General features: G+C 38.6%; 1 protein-coding gene and 1 long non-coding RNA gene across 2 annotated transcripts in view; one reads left to right on the top strand and one right to left on the bottom strand.

The window, feature by feature from the left end:
• The window catches only part of ATP10A (ATPase phospholipid transporting 10A (putative)), a 190,428-nt gene that overhangs the window by 107,664 nt on the left and 59,292 nt on the right, over positions 1 to 23,472 (top strand).
• LOC113601898 (uncharacterized) lies at positions 4,781 to 22,863 on the bottom strand. The gene is made up of 3 exons (XR_003423229.2): positions 22,764 to 22,863; positions 22,161 to 22,276; positions 4,781 to 5,380 (listed from the first exon to the last, which is right to left on the bottom strand). It is a non-coding gene; the product is annotated as an uncharacterized LOC113601898 (long non-coding RNA).

The following is a 23,472-nucleotide window of genomic DNA, read 5'->3' as shown; positions in this document are numbered from 1 at the left end:
TAAAGATGGCTGAGATCACCAGGAAGGGAGCATCCTCAGTCCTAGAAACCCATATTGCATCATGGATCTTTGAATAACTATTTACACATAATTCTTTGGTTTTCTAGGTCCTTGTTTCAAAGGGTGGTAGGTTTAGCACCACCATTGCTGTCACCTAGGGCTGTTGAGAAATGCAGAGGTCCCAGGTCCCACCCAGACCAACAGAGATAGGATCTGAATTTTGACTTGGTCCCTGGGGAATTTATATTTGAAAAGCCCCTTCCAAGTTTGAGAAGCCATGCAGTTCAGGATTTACACCTGGGTATAAATACTTACTTTTCTATAATTATTTCCTCTGTTTTCCAGACATGAATGGGATAATAATCAGTCTTTATGTTCTTCTTGCCCTCTTAATAGAAGCTGATATTTCCATAATATACTAATTAAGACACTTTTTTTTTGAAAAATCACAAACATTGATCACCTACAAAAGATGTGCTTTTGAAAACCTCAATAAAATAAAATTAAGTGACATTCTTTCATAGATGTAATTTCAGGGCTGTTTTATTTGCATTACCGTTAGGTTGATTCATGTGGGAGGAGCCTGTGCTAGCTGGCTCTGATCTGTGTAGTAGTTAATTATGAACAGTGCTTCCTGGAGTGAATCCTTTTACAGCAGGTGCTGTGTCCCAGACTTCATTGAACTGGCAGCATGGTCCCACCAGCTTTCCCTAATGAGGATCACTGTCAACTTGCCTCCTAATGAAGTCCCTCTGCCCCCCTACCACGAAATGCTATTCCACATCTGAACTGTTTTGCTTCATACTGTTGGCTGGCCATTCATTGTCTGCCCTCCCCCTGACTCTGTGAAATTATTTCAGTCCACCACCTTGCAGAGTGGACACACTTTTAAGAGACACTAGCATTTTGGAATATCGTCGATGCATGTCCCAGACCTCCTTTGCTTGGTATCCCAGGTTTCTGTCTAGGTGTGAACTTGGGCAACCCTGGGGATTTCCTTTGCTCCTGGAGTCTGGCCTTCTTTCAAGTACTGCCTGGTTTTTAAAATTCCAGACACCACACCCTGTCCTTCAAGGCCTCCAGAAATCTTGCAACACAAGATTAAAATATATAACAATTGTTCTTTGTTTTTAAAGTTTAAAATGTAAGGGTAAGCTGCAGGCATACCATCCACTCATGCATCTCACATGAGTGTGCATGTGTGTGTGTATAGATAGATACATCAAGATACATGTGCAGTTTTCCCATGAGGAGGTGTCTGCCCAAGAATCTTAATTTTTACCAGTTAGGTCAGCTGATACTCAGGAGGCAGAAATCACGAAAGGTGAACCCACTTACAGAAACTGTTCTTCGAAACCTCTCCTGTTTCATATCTTAGGGCTTTGAGGCTATTTTGGGAAGAGGCCTTAGTTAGGAATCTTGGGGTATTGTGAAAGGGTAATAGACCCTAAGAGGTTGTTGGGTATTGTATTAAGTTCTCCAGAGAAACAGAGTCATTAAGAGAAATAGATAGGTAGATGTCTCTGTGTCTGTCTCTCCATGTCAATGTCTATGTGCCATTATCTATAATAAATTTCTCTGTGTGTGTGTGTGTGTATACATATACACATAAACATATGTGTGTGTGTATATATATATATATATATATATATAGAGAGAGAGAGAGAGAGAGAGAGAGAGAGACATACATATATTTATATATATGGAGATCTATATGTCTAGAGAGAGATTTGTTATAGAAATTGGCTCATGTGATTTGGAAGGTGAGAAGTCTCATGATCTGCCATCTGCAAGCTGGAGATCCCAGAAAGCTAGTGGTGTAGTTCAGTCTGAGACTGAAAGCCTGAGATCCAGAGGAACCAATGATGTAATCTCAGTCTGAGGGCAGAAGACGATGAGATAAGATATCCTAGCTCAGTCAGTGAGGCTGAAAAAAAGGGGGTGAATGTCTCCTTTTTCCATCTTTGGGTCTATTCAGGTCCCCAGTGGATTGGATGATACATACCCATGTTGGGGAGGACCATCTACTATACTGATTCCACTGATTCAAATGCTAATCTCATCTGGGAACACCCACACAGACATACCCAGGAACAGTGTTTAATGAAGGGGAGGAGAGGTGGTGGGGAATGGAATCATGGTGAACAGTTTCAGGGGGCAGTGAAGCTGGGCAGAGAGCAGGGAGACCAGCCATGACGTGGCCATGGGACCTTGGCCATGTCACTCCTCTCAAAGCCCAGGCTTGTTCCCTATCTGGAAATGGACATTGTTGACCCTTGAGGTCTCAGAGACTCTCCTGTCCCCACTCTGTGGCTGCCTTTTATGGGAAAGGGCAAGGACATAGCGTTAGTGTGGAGTGACGGGGCAGCAGCTGCACCCTCTTGTGACAGCATCCAGCCACAGTGCCCACCTGTGCACACACAGTATGCCACGTCTCAGGCAAACCAAAACCTGACAGGTTTTTCTTCTGTCACTGTTCCCATTTTACAACTAAAAATGCGGCATCCAGGACACAGGGAAGTGAAATCTGCTTCTCAGATGAGATGCAATGCAGTAAGTGCTGGCCTCAGGTTTTCAGCTTAAGCCTGCTCTCATCTGCCTCATTATACTGCAGGAGAGGTGCAGCTTTAGAACAGAGAAAGACAGACTTGGGCAGGGAACATTTAAATTAGACATGGAGATAGACTGTCCTGCATTATTAAGACAATTATGTGTCCTGGGGCACCTGGGTGGCTCAGTTGGTTAAGCGTCCAACTCTTCATTTCAGTTCAGGTCATGATCTCGCAGTCATGAGATCAAGCCCCATGTGGGGCTCCGAGCTGACAGTCCAGAGCCTGCTTGGGATTCTTTCTCTCTCCCTCTCTCTCTGCCCCTCTCCCACTTATGCTTTCTCTCTCTCTTAAAATAAATAAACATTAAAAAAAAAAAAAAGACAATTATGTGTCCTAACCTCATGTGGGAGGGGGCAGGGAGACAGAATTCCCTGCAACAGGGGCCTCAGCTTGGGGAAGAAGTTCCTGGCTTTGCTGCATTGTCGTCAGCAAGCAGCTGTGCAGTGAGGGATGTGCTCATTAGCAGAAGGAGGGGCTGGGATGATATTTAACACAAAGGGCCCTGGTGGCCTAGAGGGTTTATGCTTCAGTTTGGGTGCCTCCTTAGGCCGGACTCTCCACAAGTGACTCATCCCACAGGACCACCGTCATCCCTATTTTACATGTGGGAATCAGAATTTCAGCAAGATGCAGCAATTTGCTGGCAGGCACAGGGAGACCTCAATTTTCTGTTTAGCATTGTCTGACTCTGCCTATACCTTTTGTCTTCCCAGTGAGGTTACCAGTTCCAAGACTCATTCATACACCCTAATTGGTAACCAGTGCCCAAGCACACATATCTTCCCTGCAATGTATGCTTTTTTACTTCCTTGTAAATTAAGGTCTGTGCATTAGATTGAACCATTACTGGTTTTGTGGGTCAAATTACTACTAAACTAATACTTTAGGTATCTTGTAAAATATTTGATAGAAAAGAAACATTACAAGATGAGATTTAAAATGGGTATCAATAGAAGTTCTGTTTTAACTTGTTTCTGCATGGTGGATCTTGTCGGAGGCCATCATGGGTAGAGTGCTTGTGTATGCATTGGTGTCCACTTGTCACAGGTGGATTATACATGTATATAACAAGGGGAGTGATCAGAAGACTGCTTTTCCTCCTGGAAAAGATGGATATTTGTCATAGTGCAGTGGGAGCCATAGAGAGACAAAGAGCCAGGGCACCCCTTTCTGTCTTCCTTTTATTCCTTACTTTTCTTCTGCTTTGATCTGGATGAACCAGGACAGTTGCCAAACAGCATGTAAGAGTGAACCTGACAGGGATTAGGTAAACCATACCACCATTGACTTTAAGTCCAGGAGACACGGTGGTGACAGGATCCCTACTCCCAAAGCGCCACCTGCAGTGGGGAGGGATATTACTGAAGAGGCTGGCCTACAAACTTGAATGCCATGGGGCACAGTGAAAAAAACTGTGGTTTAAAGGACAACTAGACTGTCAGTAAAGGAAATCTATTTACTAACCCTAGAGCCTCTGCCAAATGGGCAGGAAACTACTAGAACTCTCTGGGTTGAAGGTGCCAGCGAGAGCCACTTTTTATATTGACTCTCCACCTTGATGAACCCAACAGGAGCAGATTCCAGGGACTCTCACTTGCTAGGGCCACCTCAGCATGCCCAGACCCCTAAGCTACATCAACTCCAGCTGTCTCCCTGAGGGGACCCCAGTACTACACAGCCTGGGCATCACTAGCCTGCACCCACTTCAGCTCCAGCCACTGAGTCAAGGGTACCCTGATACAGTGAGCTCAGGGACCCCTTCTGGCAGGTGCCCAACCCAGCCATCCTGCTAAGATGCAGTCCCAGCATGTTGTGCTCCAGCACCCCCCCGCCCCCCACAGCTGCTCCAGTTCCAGCCAGCCTGCCGTAACAGCCCAGTTTGGCATGCCGCGGGACACCCCTGGCATGTGCTCACTCTAGCCCCAGCTGTCTTGCCACACTGGCTTCTATGTAACATGCACTGAGACTGCTCTTGGCCTGCATCTGATACAGCCATCCCATAAGGGAAACCTTGGTGTGGCCTGGGACCATCTTGTCCTGCACCTGCTCCAGCTCCATCTGGCCTGCAGAAGCTGCCAGACACACACAGTTTACACACAGTCTTTGGTTACCAGTGTGGAGAGGAGTTGGGGGCAAGTGAAATAGACAAAGGGGATTAAGAGGTACACACTTCCAGTTATAAACAAATATGCCATGAGGATGTAATACACAGCACTGTAAATATAGACAATAATATTGTAATAACTTTTTGTGGTAACAGATGTAGACTTAAAGTGTGGGTCATTTTATAATGTACAAAAATAATCATATCACTATGATGTACATCTGAAACTAATAAGATATTGTTTGTTGACTATACTTCAATAAAAAAAAAAAACATACAGGAGCAGGGATGGTCTTATGCCATCACCAAAGTGTTAACATTCAGCATATAAAAGAATAATGAGTGTAGAGTATTAAAAATAAACAATTTACAAAAGAAAATACATGGGATTTTGGGTGGCTTCATTGAGACAAAGAAATGAAATTTCTTATCGCTTTGCTTTAACAAAGCAGTTAATTTTATTATTCTAAGTTAGAGACTCCATCAATCCAAATGCAAATCAAAGGAAAAGATGGGCTTTCCAGGCCCCAAATTATTGTTGCCATCTACAATTTTAGTTCACTTTGCTTCAACAGATGATCATTCTTTGCCTTTCTTCTTCCCAGTATTGACAAACAGTATTTAAAAAGACTAACATCATATTCTAGATGCCACCTTGGTTAACCTGCATGGCAAACAGAACTTGTAATTTTTTTTTCTTTTTAATATAATTTATTGTCAAATTGGTTTCCATACAACACCCAGTTCTCATCCCAACAAGTGCCCTCCTCAGTGCCCATCACCCACTTTCCCCTCTCCCCCACCCCCCATCAACCTTCAGTTTGTTCTTAATATTGAAGAAGAACTTGTATTTTTTATTAATGAATTTTAAAGACTTTAAATCTCATTTTTTACACAAATTGGAATCTTCTTGTTAATAGCTTCTGACATCTCCGAGCTTAAAAGTGGAGCAAGTAATCTGGCAAGAATTTGATCAACTGTAAATCACTCATTGATTGTTTGTTGCCTCTTTTCTTGTTCTTTCTAGAGAAACAAAACTGATACTCTGTTTTAAATTGTAAAAGAAAAATCGTGATAAAGCTTAGTAAACAGAAAGAAAAAAATAAACGAAAAAAATTTAAAAAAATAAAAGAAAGTTACCAGAAATTCCACCATCCAGAGATAACTACTCTAAATGTTTGGCAGTATTTCCTTTCTGGTATTTCTCATGCCCTAATATATGCTGCCCTATTTTTAGGCATTCGAGCGTTACACGTCACTTAAAATACTGCACCATGTCTATGTACATAAATAAATGTATACATGCTGCCCTATTTTTAGGCATTCGAGCCTTACATGTCACTTAAAATACTGCACCATGTCTCTGGATTTAAAAGAAGCATTCATTAGAATTATAAAGAGGTTTTTTTTTTGTTTTTTTTTTTTTTTTTGTGTGTGTTGATGGGTGGGGGCATATGTGAGTGCGTGTGTGCTTAAGGGAGGGGCAGAGAATCTCAAACAGCTGGGCAAGCTAATCAGCACAGAGCCCGATGCTGGGCTTTAAACTCATGAGCCGCCATGAGATCATGGAGCCGAAATCCAGAGTCGGATGCTTAACTGACTGAGCAACCCAGGTGCTCCAGAATTATCAAGAATTAATTGCATTTCCTTTTTTGCTTTCTGAACAAATTTAGCAAACCATGACAGTTTCTGAGTTTTACCTTAGTATTTTATCCTAGATTTGTTTGCTTATAGCACTGAACCAAGCATTGTTAATTTTCACCTCCTAAATGTGTCTACCCATTCTTCTGCATCGCTGTAGCCACAGGCTTTCACCAGCACCTAGCTAGAATGCTAGGTTTCTCTTTTAATAGTGATCACTCTTGACCTCATTTCATTTTCAAATGAGCCCCCTTGTTTTCTGTTCTTCCTTACTAAGCCCATTAAAGGAGGTGTTTTAGGTTTTTTTGTTTTGTTTTGTTTTGTTTTGTTTTGTTTTTTACTGGCACCTCAAACACAATTCATACAAAATCGAACTTTTGATCTTCCCCCTAAGAGTATTTCATCACAATTTTCCACATTTCAGCTTTGGTCCCTTCATCCTTCAGGTTATTCTTGCCAAAATCCCTGACTCCCATCTTCTTCCTATTTCATTCATGACTGTAAGCAAGTCTTTTTTCTACCTCCTGGACCAAGCCACCATCATCTTTTGCTTGAGTTACTGTAGTAGCCCCATACTAAATACTCTCCTTGCTTCTACCCTTCCCCACCTTCCCTTACTCCAACCCAGCCTCTGCCCCTCCCCCACCCAGTCTCCTCTTCAAGCCTCCATGGCTTCCTTTCTCACTCAGAGTCAAAATCAGTAATGGCTCACCAGCCTCTTTATGATCTTTCCCTATCATTTCTGACATAATCTCATTACATTCCTCCTTGCTTACTTCTCACCAGTCCACACTGGACTTCTCACTGTATCCCCAGAAGCCAGCACATTTCTGCCCCAGAGATTTTGCACTTGCTAGTTCTTCTGTCTGTGATACTCATTCCCCAGTTGTCTGCGTGGCTGACCCCTCACCCTCTTTAGATCTTCACTTAAATGTTGTCTTTTCCATGATTATTTCTGTGACTTCCTCATGAAAAGCAGAGTTTACTCCTTTTTCTTGGCCAGACCCTCCATTTTCTGCCTTATATTTTCCCCCATAATAATTCTTCTCAAACAACATACCATCTATTGTACTTACTTTTTTAATTGTCTGTATTCTCCCACTCAAATGTTAGCTCCATGAGAGCAAGAGTTTTTGCTTATATTCTCTATGACTTTACAGTGTCTAGAATAATGCCTGATATTTAGGTGCTGAATAAATATTTGTTGAATGAGAAAGGAAGGAGGGAAGGAAGGGAGAGAGGGAGGGAGGAAGGAGAAGGAAGGGAGGGAGGGAGGGAGGGAGGAAGGAAGGAAGGAAGGAAGGAAGGAAGGAAGGAAGGAAGGAAGGAAGGAAGGAAGTTCTCTTTCCCTAAGGTGAAGGAAGGTATGAAGGAGGGGAGGGAGGGAAGGAAGGAGGGAGGGAGGGAGAGAGAGAGACAGAGAGAGAGAGAGAGGGAGAGAGAGAGAGAGAGAGAGTGAGTTTCTCTTTTCCTAAGGTGAAAATAGCCTTGGAGAAGTCAGGTGACAGTGTACTTCCTAAAGGCCAGTTTATTTAGCAGTTGTGTTTCGCTTCTCTGTAAGACCCACCAAATAATAAAAGTTAGGGAAAATTAGTGTGCCACTAGGAGGGAGAAAACACTTTTACTAGTTAATTATCAGTTGCAAACTTCATCTGCCCTTTCATTTATAAAACTGCTTCATTGAGGTACAGTCGACACACAATAAACTGTACATATTGAAAATGGAGAGTTTGATGAGTTTTACATACGTATACACTAGAGTAACTGTCACCACAGCCAAGTTCATGAACATATCCATCACCCCTAAAAGTTTGTAAAGCTTCTCTCCCACCCTTCTCTGAGCTCCTGGGCAACCATTGATCTTTCAGTCACTTTATTTTGGATTTTCCAGAGATTTGTAGTATGTACTTTTTTCATCTGGCCTTTTTCTCTTGGCACAAACATTTTGAGATTCATCTAAGTTGTTATGTATTAGTAATTTGTTTCTTTTCATTGCTAGTAATACTCCTTTATGTAGCTATATCTCAGCTGTTTATGTCCATAATTCATCCATTGATAGGCATTTGGATTGTTTACAGTTTTTGGCTGTTAACAAATAAAGGTGCTATGAAAATTCATGTATAGGTCTTTGTATGGAAATAGGCTTTAATTTCTCTTAGATAAATAAAATACCCAGGAGTGGAATAGCTGGGTTGTATGATAGGTTAGCTTTCTTTTTTTTTTTTTTTTTTAAGTAGGGTTAACACCTTTGAAGCCCAGTACAGGGGTTGAACTCACAACCCTGAGATCAAGATCTGAAGTGAGATCAAGACACGCTTACCTGACTGAACCACCCAGGTGCTCCCTTTCGGGCATGTTTTGTAGTTTTCAATATGTAAGTCTTTCAACTCCTTGGTTAAATTTGTTACCAGATATTTTATCTTTCTAAATGTTATTGTAAATGGAATAGCTTTATTAATTTTCTTTCCAGAATGTTACAAAGTCCAGTCTTTGTATTTAATGGATTGAAATAGCTGATTTTTGTGTATTGATCTTGTATCCTGCAACTTTGCTGAATTTATTAACTCTAGTACCATTCTTGAGGATTCATGAGACTTTATATAGCATCATATCAAATGTCAATTTCTTAGTAGATATAGAGTGATAAGGTTATCTGTTTCTTCCTCAGTAAACATTGGTAGTTGTGTCTTTTAAGGAATTTTTCCTTAAAATTGAGTTTATTGGCAATGTTTGCTCATAGCCTTAATAGTGGTAGTTAGAGCCTTCTCTGTCTCTCTCTCTCTCCCTCTCTCTCTCAATCTCTCTCTCTGTCTCCCTCTGTTTTTCCTTTATCAGCCTGGCTAGAGATTTATCAGTTTTATCAATGTTCTCTGAGAGAAGACTTTTGATTTCATTGATTTTCTCTATTGTTTTTCTGTTTTCTGTGTCATTTATTTCCAATTTGAACTTCATCACCTTGTTTTATGTTGAATTTAGTTTATTCTTTTTTTCTAATTCCTTAATGTTAAATCTGAGGTCATTGACTTGAGACCATTCATTTCTAATGCATGAATTTAGTGCTATAAATTTCCCCCTATGTTCTGCTTTAATGTAATCCCACATATTTGTGTGCTCACTTTCATTCAGTTCAAAACACTTTCTCATTTCCTTTTTGAATTCTTTTTGACCCATAGGTTATTTAGAAATGTGTTATTTCGTTTACAAATATTTGGGTGTTTTCCAGAGATCTTTGTTATTGATTTCTAATTTAATTCCATAGTGGTCAGAGAATATATTTTATATGACTTGAACTGTGTTAAATTTATTTATACTTATTACCTAGAATATGGTCCCTCTTAATGGCTTTTTTGAGAAGAGTACAAATTTTGCTTTTCTTGGGTAGAATGTTCTATAAATGTCAAGCATTTGTTGTTGATGGTATTAAGTCTTTTATGTCCTTGGCTAATTTCTTGTTGATGGTGTTGTTTAAGTCTTCTATGTCCTTACTAACTTTATTCCAGTTTATTCTATGAATTACTGAAAAGGGCTATTGAAACCTCTGAATATAATTGTGGATTTGTCTATTTCTCTTTGCAGATCTATAAATTTTGCTTCATTTATTTTGAAGCTTCATTGTTTGGGGCATTATGACTCCTCTGTCACTATGATATGACCTTATACCCTGGCAGTATTGTTTGAGCTGAGATTTATTCTGTCTACTCCAGCTTTCTTTGGACTACTTTTAACATCTTCACCTTTTATTTTTAACCTGTGTGACTTTATTTTTGAAGTCTGTTTTTTATAAGCAACAGATAGTTAGGTCTTGCCTTTTTCCCCCCTTAATCCTTTTTGACAATCTCTGCCTTTTAACTGGGATGTTTAAAGCTTTTGCATTTAATGTGATTACTGACATGATTAAGTTTAGTATAATCTTGATATTTGTTTCCTCATCTTCTCTTTTTCATCTTTTTCTGTTCTCTTCTTTGTCTAATTGGCTACAGTTCTTTGTTTTGCTACTTTAGTAGTTCCTTCAGGGTTTATAGTATAAATCTTCAACTTACCACAGCCTATCTCAAGTGATATTCAACTTCACCTATAATAAAAGAACTTTGCAGTAGTATACTTCCATTTCTTTTCTTGAAGCCTTACAACCTTTGTACTATTTTACATGTGTGTGTTAAACACCACAATGCCTTGCTATCTTTTTGTATTTACACATTTATTAAAGAGATTTATATAATAAAAAAAAATCTTGGTATTCACCCATGTAATTAACATTTTCTGTGCTCATTATTTTGTCTAGAGCCAAATTTCCAAATGATAACATTTTCCTTCTGTCCAAAGAGCTTTTAATATTTCTTGATAGTGTGGTTATGTTGGTGATGATTTCTTTTTCAGCTTTTGTGTCTATGAAAACATCTTTATTTTGCTTTTATTTTTGAAATATATCTATACTGTGTATAAATTGTATTTGACAGTATCTTGTCTTTCAGGGCTTTGAAGATGTTGCATCGCCTGTCTTTTTGTTTACATTATTTCTAATGAGAAGTCTGTGATCATCCTTATTTTCATAACTGTGTATATAAAACAACTTTTCTTAAGATTTTTTTCTTAAATTGTTGGTTTTGAGCTAATTGATTGTGATATGACATTGTAATTTTCTTCATCATTTTGAGGCTTGGAATTCTTGGATCTGCAGGTTTATGATTTTCATTAAGTTTGGAAGCTTTTTAGCTAGAACTATTCATAATTTTTTTTTCATACCTTTTCTCTCCTTTTCTAACTCCAAGTACTTAAGTATTAAGTTGCCTCTTGAAGTTATCCCACAATTCACTGATGTTCTTTTCCTTTTTTTTTTCTTTAAGTTTATTTATTTATTTTGAGACAGAGAGGGAGAGATAGTGTGCAAACAGGGGAGGGGCACAGAGATGGGGAGGGGGAGAGAGAGAGAAAGAGAGGGAGAGAGAGAGAGAATCCGAAGTAGTCTCCACACTGTCAGTACAAGCCCCATGAGGGACTCAAACTCACCAATCATGACATTGTTACCTGAAGTGAAATCAAGAGTCAGACACTTAACCTACTGAAGCACCCAGGCTCCCTTGTTCTTTTCTTTATTGATTCTTTGCTCTCTGTGTATTTCAGTTTGGATAGTTTCTGTTGCTGTCTTTCAAGTTCACTGTCTTTTCTTTTGCAATTACTACTCTGGTATTCATCTCATCTGGTTTATTTTTCATCTCAGACATTATAGATTTTATATCTAGAGGTTCATTTGAGCCCCTTTTTTATAACTTCCCTGTCTCTACTTAAGTTTTGATCATAGGAAATCTAGTTATAATTACTATTTTAATGTCCTTTTCTGATAATTCTAACATCTGTGTCTCTTTTGAATCAATTTTAACTGATTTATTAATTTTTCTCAGGCTCTTATTTTCCTGTCAGATATTTGGATTTTACATTATTGGGTGCTGCCTATTTTCATGTTTCTAAATATTCTGAAACTTGAGCTTCACTTAAGTAACTGAAAATTGTTTGATTTGTTAGGTGTAATCAAAGCAGTGCTCATGTAGAGCTAATTATTCTCCCTTTCTGAGTGCTCTACCAGCGTTCATGGATTATGACTTCTTCTATTCCTGCTTCGAACAGACACTGTTGCAGGATATGTGTGAGCCCAGAATACAGCTCCCTCTAATCCTTTCAGATTGTGTTTTCCCTTCTTCGGTAGCTCTGTCATATGCATATGTCTATCATCTTTGGTGGATACTCGAGGGGGACCTTCTACACGTTCCCAGGGTTCTCGGTGCACTTCTGTCTTCTCTGGGACTCTATACTGAAAACTCTAGCTCTTGTTCTTGTATTCTCAAGTGAAGCTCCTTCACTGAAAAAGCCAGCCAGCTGTGTTTCCCCATCCTCTGTCATGGCCTAAAAAGTCTTCCAAAGCAGTAATGTGGGGCAAATGTAGGGCTCACATCCTTTGTTTTCTCTCTTAGGTGTTACTATCCAAATGTTCAGTGTCTTGAATGTCTTTCTTTTATATATTTTGTCTGTTTGTTATTTCTCACTGTAGATTAAGTCCAGTCTCTGTTACTATTTACCAGTAGCAGAAGTCCTGAACTGTACATTTTAAAATCTCCCTCCTTGTTGAGAATGCTTTTCCCATGAATATTGTACTTGTCTTTCAACTCAGTTATGCATGCTCAACCTCTTCTCCTGAACAAGGCACTTAGTTCTGCAAGGAGAATGCTCATCCATGATGAGGATGGCCCCTGCCTTCACAACACTTAGTCACAGGGGAGTGTTAAGATAAGTACATGGACTGCTTTCATCCAAACAGGAGTTAGTAAGACTCTTAGCAGTTTGGTGGACAAGAACTCAGAAGTTAAAGATAGAAGGAAATCATTTCATATAGAAGATGATATTTAAGAGTGATGAGTCTTGGTTATACCCTTACATTAGTATAAAAAAACTTCAAATTTGAATAGTACTTTAAAATTGGTGGAGGTTGACACCCACTAATTCTTTTTTTTTTTAATATTTTTTTAACATTTAATTATTGAGAGACAGAGAGAGACAGAGCATGAGTATGGAAGGGGCAGAGAGAGGGAGAGACACAGAATCTGAAACAAGCTACAGGCTCTGAGCTGTCAGCACAGAGCCCAATGCAGAGCTCAAACTCAAACCGCGAGATCATGACCTTAGTTGAAGTCGGACACTTAACCAACTGAGCCACCCAGGTGCCCCTCATTATTTCTCTTAAGGAGATAATATGGACTTTGCAACACTTGAAGGAAGCTCCCCTGGCATAGGATACAGCTTGAATTAAGGATAGGGTGTCAAGAAAGCCTTGGATGTGTTCAGAAATAGTTGAGTTCTCTAGGTGGATTAACATACAGATTCAAGATGGCTGCCAGCAAAAATTCTGGAGAAAAAGTCATTTGGGGGTCATTTTTTTAAGGTAGTGTATGACAGGTAGAGACATTTATACTTCCTTTCTTAGGGAGCAGGAGTCACTGAAAGAAGCATGGGACCAAAATGATAGAAGCAATGTGTTCTCTAATTAACCTAGAAACCAGAATGGGAGTACAAAGAGAATAAAAGTGAGGAAACAGAAGTGTATTTCAAAAGCTATCTCTTCTTCCCTCTTCTTGAGCTTTCTTCTTGAACCCCTGTCATTTATATTTTTGTCTTGAAACACAGAGAAAAGGATTTGAGTGTAAGCAGTCAATACTTCTAAGTGGCAGCCATTACAGTTTCTTTTTATAAAGTAAAACAAGACAATTGTTGCTCCTGAGGTCATAATTAGTATATATGATCACTCTCCTCTGCCACCTATTTCATATTCCCTTCACCTCAACCAGCTGCTGGTTGGTCTAGGTCTGCTCTGTGGAGTGACCAAGACCTTTGTTTCCAGTGAGCTTCTGGTCACTGGGTCCTTGTTGGCTATGGTTGCTGCAGTTCCACTTTCATTGTCACCAGTTACAGAAGCACCAGTGATGCCATAGCAAATTCTGTAAATTTCAAACCTGCTTCTTCCTGTCCCAGTGATATCCTGGCAACCCTCTCTATTCATGATACTTATGAATGTTCTTTTCCTGTTGGTGTTCTGGCATGAGGAGCCTGTGATAGGTAGCAGTCATAGCTTTAGCTTAATGGAATGGTTTTCTTTTTTTTGTAATGTTTTATTCATTTTCTGTGAGAGAGAGAGAGAGAGAGAGAGAGAGCGAGCACAGGGGAAGGGGCAGAGAGAGAGAGGGAGACACAGAATCCGAAGCAGGCTCTATGGCCCGGAGCCTGACGTGGGGCTTGAACTCATGAACCATGAGATCATGACCTGAACTGTAGTCAGATGTTTAACTGACTGAGCCACCCAGGCACCCCAATGGGATGGTTTTCTGGTGGAAAATTATTTCACCCTACCCCTATTCTCTTCCTCCAGGAACCAGGACATCTTGTCCACTATAGCCTAAAGGTGAAGGGATAAGAAGCACTAATTCCCCATGATAGTCCCTGGGAGTGATAAGAAGAGGGGCTGTTCTACTCCCACATATTTTTAACTTCAATAGATAATGCCAGTCATCCAAAGTAGTTGAACTCAATAGCAGTGTGTGAGAGTTAACTTAGTACTAGTTCCTCATCAGTACTCGGTACTTTATTTCTTGTAGTCATTCTGATGGGTCAAGGTATCTCGCTATGGTTTAATTTGTATTTTTCTTTACCAAGGATATTGAACACCTTTTAATTTTTTTTCTCACATAGATACATGATACATAGTAACATCCCTATTCAAATCCTTTGTCTAATTTTCTCCTAGGTTAGCTGTCTTTTTGTAATTATTTTCTAGGAGTTCTGCATATACAGTCTTAACAAATCCCCAGGCAGATATTTTCTTCCATTCTATGACTTGCCTTTCCACCCTTTTTTATGGTGTCTTTTGATGAAAGTAAGTCATAAATATCTCTATAAGATAATATATTGGTCTTTTTCTTTATGACTAATTCCTCTGAAATTCCATTTAATAAATCTTGCCTTATTCTGGTATCATGAAGATATTCTGCTATAATTTTCTAAAAGCTTTGTTGTTTTACCTTTCACAGTTACAGACACAGTCTATCTGGAATTGATTTTTATAGATGAGAGGTAGGATCAGGTTTCATTCCCTTTTTCCATATGAATGCCCAATTGTCCCAAAATCAGTTACTAAAAAGATATCCTTTTCCTAGAATCATGCCACATTATCATAAATTAGATGACCATATATTCCTGGCTCTGTTTTGAGGCCCCCTTATTCTGTTCTGTTCATTTGTCTAACCTCACACCAGTACTACAGTTTTAACTATTTTGGATTTCTGATTAACTCTTCATACATGGTAGAGATCTTCCTCTCACTTTGTTCTTCTTTTCAAGAGCATCAACTATTCTTGGCTTTCCATGTTTTTTGGACTGAACTTTGCTAGTTCCCAAAGATGTTGGGATTCATTTTTAAGTTTATTTGTGTTGAGAGAGAGAGAGAGGAGGGACTTAGAGAGAGGAAGAGAGAGAATCTCAAGCAGGCTGGCTCTGTGCTGTCAGTGTGGATCCCAATGCAGGGCTTATCTCATGAACTATGAGATCATGACCTGAGTCAAAACCAAAAGTCAGATGCTTAACCAACTGAACCACCGGGCTCCCCAAGATGTTGGGATTTTTATTGTGATCACATTGAATATATAAATAAGTTTGGAGAGAAAGTAATTGATAGTTATAATTTTGAGTCCTCTAATTCATAAATATATATTTCTCCCCTTAATTATATATCCTTTAATCTCTCTCAATAATACTTTGTAATTTCAGCATAGAGAACTTGCGCATTCTTGTTAGATTTATTTCTACAAAATGATTTTATAAGCTTGTTACAGTGTGTTTATAAATGTAATATGTATGCACATTTATAAAGTAGTAAAGTCAGTACACACACATATGTGTATGTATATGCATATATATGTTTGTGTATGAAATCTGTAGAAATACAGTAGATGATCTTGTATCCAGAAATCTAGACCCAGTTATTAATTCTAACAAATGTTCTGAAGATTATTTTAGATTTTCTATGCATATAATCATTTTGTTTGCAAGTGATGATAGCATTGTTCTACCTTTTCAATTATTATACTTTTGGTTCTTTTTTCTTACCCAGTTGCAATGGCAAAGGGCTCCAATCCAGTCTTTAATAGAAATAGCGATGACAGATATTCTGTCCCTGATACCAATCTTAAGGGAAAAATTTGAACATTTTACTATTATATATATTTTATTAGGCTATTGCTGAATACATTTTGCAGACTAAGGATGATCCTTTTTTTTTTCTCTCTTTTTTTTTTCTTTTCCCCTAGCAAGGAAGCATAATCATAAACAGATGTTGAATTGTATCGAATGTGTTTTCTGCTTCGGTCGAGATGATTATATGATTTTTTTTCTCCTTTTGGACTAATGTTGATGATTATACTGATTTTTCTAATGCTATTACCAACTTTGATTTCTTGGACTATATGCACTTTTCAGATGTATTATCTTTTAATATAAAGTTGGGTTTAGTTGCTAATGTTTTATTAAGAACATTTTTATAAATAAGATAGGCTTGTAGTTTTCTGTTTTTATAATGTGTTTGTTGGGTTTTGGTATCAAGCTGATATTGGCTTCATAATATAGGTTAGGAAGTGTTCGTTCTAATCACTAGAAGAGTTTCTTGAGTGTTACTTTTTCCTGAACTATTTAGTAAAGTTCGTGGGTAAAACCACCTGAATTTTCTTTGTGGAAAGATTTAAATGATCTTTCAGTGTATTTAATATTAAATAAATATAATGTGTATTTTTCTACTATAAATTTTAGTACTTTGCATTTTTCTAGTAATCTGTTCTTTTCATTTAAATTTTCAAACTTACTGGGGCGCCTGGGTTGCTCAGTCAGTTAAGCATCTGACTCTGCTCAGGTCATGATTTCATGGTTGGTGAGCTCAAGCCCCACTTCAGGTGAGTGTGAACCCTGCTTTGGGTGACCAGGAATCCCGTTTCTCTCTCTCTCCCCCACCCCTCCCCTTGTGGGATTCTCACCCCTCTCTGCCCCTCGCTCTTTCTCTCAAAAAAAAAAATTATTTTCCCATTTGCAACAGAGTCAGTTAAGCATCTGACTCTGCTCAGGTCATGATTTCATGGTTGGTGAGCTCAAGCCCCACTTCAGGTGAGTGTGAACCCTGCTTTGGGTGACCAGGAATCCCGTTTCTCTCTCTCTCCCCCACCCCTCCCCTTGTGGGATTCTCACCCCTCTCTGCCCCTCGCTCTTTCTCTCAAAAAAAAAAAATTATTTTCCCATTTGCAACAGAGTCAGTTAAGCATCTGACTCTGCTCAGGTCATGATTTCATGGTTGGTGAGCTCAAGCCCCACTTCAGGTGAGTGTGAACCCTGCTTTGGGTGACCAGGAATCCCGTTTCTCTCTCTCTCCCCCACCCCTCCCCTTGTGGGATTCTCACCCCTCTCTGCCCCTCGCTCTTTCTCTCAAAAAAAAAAAAATTATTTTCCCATTTGCAACAGAGTCAGTTAAGCATCTGACTCTGCTCAGGTCATGATTTCATGGTTGGTGAGCTCAAGCCCCACTTCAGGTGAGTGTGAACCCTGCTTTGGGTGACCAGGAATCCCGTTTTTCTCTCTCTCCCCCACCCCTCCCCTTGTGGGATTCTCACCCCTCTCTGCCCCTCGCCACTTTATCTCAAAAAAAAAAAATTATTTTCCCATTTGCAACTATGTGGATGGAACTAGAGGGTATTATGTTAAATGTAATTAGTCACAGAAAGACAAATATCACATGATTTCACTCATATGAGGACTTTAAGACACAGAACAGATGAACACGAGGGAAGGGAAGCAAAAATAATATAAAAACAGGGAGGGGGACAAAACATAAGAGACTCTTAAATATGGAGAACAAACAGAGGGTTACTTAGAGGGGTTGTGGGAGGGGGGATGGGCTAAATGGGTAAGGGACATTAAGGGATCTACTCTTGAAATCATTGTTGCACTATATGCTAACTAACTCAGATGTAAATTTTTAAAAATGAAATAAAATAAATAAAAGCAAGTTAATATTTAAAAAATTTATTTTCAAATTTATTGTCATATAATTATCCATATAATACTTTTATTGGTAGTGGTATCCTCTTTTTTATTCCAGTTATTCATCATTTGTACTCAGTTTTTTCAAGCTCAGTCTTTCTAGGGTGGGTTATTATATTTGTATCTTTTTCTTTTTTTTTTTTTGGCTATTCCTTTAACTTTTTTCAGATTTCATTTACTGTTTTCTAATTTTTTAAATGGATGCCTAGCTCATTAAATTTATATTTTAATATTTAATATGTGCAAATAGGCTCTTAATTTTCCTGAAAAGAAACTATCTGACAAAGTTTGATACATATTGTATATTTAATACCGTTTTGTTAAATATATGTCCCAATTTCTCTTGTGACTTTTTTCTCTGACCGATTGGTCATTTAGAATTATAATCCATAATTTCAAAGCAAATGGGTTTTTTATTTTTTTTTCAACGTTTATTTATCATTATTTTTTTTGGGGGGGGGACAGAGAGAGACAGAGCATGAACGGGGGAGGGGCAGAGAGAGAGGGAGACACAGAATCAGAAACAGGCTCCAGGCTCTGAGCCATCAGCCCAGAGCCTGACACGGGGCTCGAACTCACGGACCGCGAGATCGTGACCTGGCTAAAGTCGGACGCTTCACCGACTGCGCCACCCAGGCACCCCGCAAATGGGTTTTTTTAAAAAGAACTTTCTTCTTATTTTTAATTATGATGTAATTAAATTCTGTATGAGCTATGGTTTTGAAATTTGTTATTACTTGCTTTATGGCTCAGAATATGATCCATAGTTTTAAATATTGTGAGTGCCCTTGAAAAGACTATAGTTGGTGAATACAGTTTTTTATATATGTCCATCAGGATAAATATGTTAATAGTGATGTTCAAATTTTCTGTACCTTCCTGGTTTTTTTGACCATTTGTTCTATCAAATACTGAGAAAGGAATGTTAAAATGCCCTGATTAAGATTGTGGATTTGTTTATGTCTCCTATGTTTCTGTTGATTTTTGCAATATATAGTTTGAAATTTTGTTATTAGAAATATGTAAATTAAGAATTATTTTTATTTTCCTAATGTATCAAACTTTTTGTCATTTCATATTAACCCTTTTTATACATAGAAAAGCTTTTGGATTTAAAATTACTTTGTCTAATGTTAATACAGCCTTCTTTTTGTTAATCTTTGTCAGATAAGCCCTTTTCATCTTTTCACATTGTTCTCTGGTATCTATATGTTTTTAGGTCTTATTTCTTATAAACATATTGTTGAGTTTTGTTTTCTTTTTAATTCTGTTGGATAATCTTTTTATTTTCAGTAAATTATTTTACTTTATTTACTTTTAATGTTAATATTGGTATATTTGAGTGTGAAGCTTTCATCTTTCATTTTTATTTGTTCTGCCTGGCTTGGTTTCCTTTTGCCCTCCGTGTTTGCCTTCTTTTAGATTGAGAGTTTTTATTCTTTCTTCGTTTGGTTTGACAGTTATACATTTCTTTATTCTCATTTTAGTTAATGTTAGAGATTACAGCATGCATCTTTGACTTATCAGTATTTAATAGGGGTTGATTTTTAATTATTTGCTTGGATGATACAAGGGTTTTTATTTTTAAAAATTTCCTCTTATTCCCTCCTTATATACTCTTGTTGTCATGTGTTATAATTATACCTGTTTATGAATCCCCTTAGACATCATCATTTTTCAATACAGTTAACATGCATTCATATTTACCCTGATATATGCCATTTTTGTTGCTCTTCATTCTTTTCTACTTCTTACCCTGTCATTAGGGCCATTTTTTCCTTGTCTTTGGAGAACACTATTTATAGTCTTTTGTTTTTAGCAGTTAGTTCTGGTCTGTCGGTAACAAATGCTGTCAATTTCCTTTTAAGATTTTATCTTTTTTGGTTTTCAGCATTTTCACGTCATGTGCTTAGGTATAATTTTCTTCTATTTATCCAGTTTCAGGTTTTTGGGTCTGTGGATAAGTGCTTTTTCATGGGATTCACTTAACTTGTCAGCTGTTATTTCTTCAGATACTGCTCCTGCATAATTCTTTCTCTTCTTTTCTTCTGGGGCTCTAGTAACACGCATTCTAGCCCTTCCTCCCTGTCTTCTCTGTCTCTTACCCTCTCTGCTGTGTTTGCCGCCTTTTGGTGTCCTTGTGCTTTATTCTGAACACTTTTTCTCACCTTTCTTCTGGCTTACTAATTTTTTTTCTTCAGGTTACCAAATCTGTTATCAAACGGTTATTCATTGAGCCTTTCGACTGAATTTTTTTTTTCAGGTCTAATTTTTTTTTTTCTTGTTTGCTTGTTTTCAAATTTGTTAGGTCACATTTTAAGGTTTCTACCTCTTCCAAAATATCTGTCTTGTCTTTAGTTTCATGATCATGGCAAGCATGGTAACTTACAAGTTCCTGTGAGCCTATTCCTATTCTTGTTTTTGTTGGTTCTTTTTGCATGATGCCTATCTCCTCTTGTACCTGGTTATCTTTGAGTATGCATATGAAATTATACTTGGAAATTAGCTTTTCATAAATAATTTGAAGCCTAGGATTACATTTTTTTTTTTTATCAAGAAAGGACTTTTGTTTGCTTTGTCCAGTATTTGAAGGTTCTAGCAATCCAGAATTGCTTTAATCCAGTTTTAGGGGTTGAGATTTTTCTGGGCCACTCAATTGACTTTAAGCTGGGTGGCAGTTTCTACAAAGGTTCACTTTTCCAGTTCACTCTTTCTTTGGGTTTCAGTTCTTCATGGTCCCATAAAAAGGCATAGCTGTTTATCAGGCCCTTCTGTTGGTAAGTTCAATGGGAAGCAGAATAATAACCTATCAAAGATGTCTGTGTCTTAATTCCTTGAACCTGAGAATGGGTAGTGTTATATGACAAAGGGAAATTAACATTGCAAATATAATTAAGGTGGTTAATCAGCTGTCCTTGAGGTAGAGAGATTATTTCTAATTATCCTGAACTATTAGAGGTGAGTTTAGTGTCATCACAGGGGGCCTTCTAAGTGAAAGAGGGAGGCAGGAGAAAGAGTACACAGTGATGGAGTGTGAAAAGAACTTGGTTTCACTACTGCTGACTTGAAAATGGAAGGAAGCCATAAGTCAAGGAATATGGGCAGCTTCTGGAAGCTGTAAAAAGCATGGCAATGGATTTTCTCCTGAAACCTCCAGAAGAAACACAGCCCTGCTGAAGCTTTGTTTTTAGCTCAGTGATACCTGTTGTTTTTAGCTCAGTGATACGTTTCCAGCCTTTGACCTCCAGAACTGTAACATGTTACAGTGTATTGTTTTGAGCTACCAAGTTTGTGGTAACTTGTTATGGCAGCAATAGGAAAGTATTTCAGGTTTTTTTTTTATATTTATTTATTTGTGAGAGAGACACAGAGTGTGAGTGGGGGAGGGGCAGAGAGAGAGGGAGACACAGAATCTAAAGCAAGCTCCAGGCTCTGAGCTGTCAGCACAGAGCCTGACACGGGGCTCAAACTCACAAACCGTGAGTTCATGACCTGGGCCAAAGTCAGACACTTAACCAACTGAGCTACCCAGGTGCCCCGTATTTAAGGTTCTAAACTCCAACATTCATTCCTCTAGTTATGCTCAGTTTCTCAACTACCTCTTTAAGAAACTCCTATACAAGAAAAGAGGCCCCAAAGACCAATCTCAAATCCCTGGACTTTTTGTCTTCACTAGATCTTGGTTTGACTATTCTTCACCTTCTTGTAAAATCTCTGGTACAAATCGCTGGTACCTTTGGGCATGTGTTTTTAATATTTCCCTAATGTTTCTTTTTCCCTTCAGCTTGATGTTTGGTCCCAACTGCCTAGTCCTTAATAATGGAGAATTTTTCTTTTGAATCTGATGACTGAGCTAGTCTGGTTGTGCTTCAGAATTCACAATCCTGCTGCCATTTTGGTCTCAGACTCATTCTCAAGTTAGTGCAAGAGTTTCTTCACTGACTTGTTTTTTAAGTTCTCCATCCTGATTTTACTCTAACACTAGAATTATGACTTTTTTCCTACGTGGGTACCATTGGGACCTGACCTCAGAGGCCACTTCATTGTAGATGTCTCTCGTTCTTTCTGTGCCACCTAGTGAGAAGAGAGCACCTTATCTCCAGCTAGGATATCTGTCCAGTGATCCCCAAAACTTGACAGGTTTATACCCACAGCCCTGTCTTTGCTCACTCCTTCATACCCACCTGTAGTGATGGAAGAGGGAGAAGTTCATGGCTGTGAAGCAGACAGGTTGACTTGTAACCTGGCAGTGCAAATTAACTCAGCAGCATTGCTGTAGACATGTTTCATACAGTGGCACCTTGTTGGATTAAGTACAGATTCTTTACAGAGGGCTATTTTAAAATATAGTTCTCATTGAGGTTTTGAAGTTGGTTTCTATAAAACAACTCGTGTTGCTTTCTGTCTGCATAGCCTGTCCTTATATACTCTTAACACATTTGATAAAAGAAAAAGCAGGGCTCTGCTGGCAATCACAGCCCATGAAGGCAGCACGACGGAAGGAAAGGCTTTTGATTTTGAGAATTTAGGCTCAAACCCAGCACTCTGGGCCTTTGAATTTTGCTACCATCTAAACTAAAGCTTGGAGACTTTTTGACTATGAAACAGCAAGGAGGCAAGGGAACAAAGGATGAAAAGGCAGGGAAACTAAGGGCGGGGTTGCTCCTGCGTTTTCAAGTCTGAGTCAACAGGGCAAGGCTGGCTTTCTATTTTCAAACAAAGAGAGGTCCACCTGATCCTTGTTCTTAGGACAGGAAAATTTGCAATTAGAAAAAGAAAGCACCCACCTAGATACCCCTTGATCAGTTTTTCTATGAGCTGTCAAAGGCTTTGAGCTTCCAAAGCCTCCTGTAAGGCCAGCTAAAGCCCTTATGCCCCTCCCATGGTCCTGGCCAGCTTGGTTTCCCTGGAGATAACTGTGACATCAGGAAGGAGTGTGGCCCTCACATAAACCATCAGGGCTGGACTACATGCCATCCAGTGCTTTGCTGCAGCTGCAGCACCAACATATTTAAGCATTTGTATATTCAGGACACATTAGATAATACAGTCACAACTATTGCAACTGTAAATTAAATAGTTATTTAAATGTGTTTTCTGATCATTTGTATTTGGGCATAAACTCCCAGTGAGACAAAAGTTTACTTTGATTTAAGGCTCCTTACATGTTTGATGTCTTCTGCAACCAGTACCAGAATGCCTACAATTTCATTCAGGTTTTGACTGATTGATTGATTGATTGAGTACTGACTATGTGTCAGGGGACACCTGGGTGAACAAGGCAGACTATTTCCTATTTCAGGTTAACTATGAGAAAATATTGATTTGGTAATACAATCTTTGCAGTGAATAAGTAAATTTTCATTTATTTGTTCATTTGCTCATGCAGTATTGGTCTATTTGCCCTTTGAATTCCCACAGCACTAAAAGTCATATGGTAAATACAAATTGGATTAAAAATGCAAAACAGAGGCACCTGGGTGGCTCAGTCGGTTG

The sequence above is a fragment of the Acinonyx jubatus genome, chromosome B3 (genome assembly GCF_027475565.1).
Source record: "Acinonyx jubatus isolate Ajub_Pintada_27869175 chromosome B3, VMU_Ajub_asm_v1.0, whole genome shotgun sequence".
NCBI lineage: Eukaryota > Metazoa > Chordata > Mammalia > Carnivora > Felidae > Acinonyx > Acinonyx jubatus.
The sequence above is the reverse complement of the archived record's forward strand: the minus strand, read 5'-3'. Positions and strand labels throughout refer to the sequence as shown.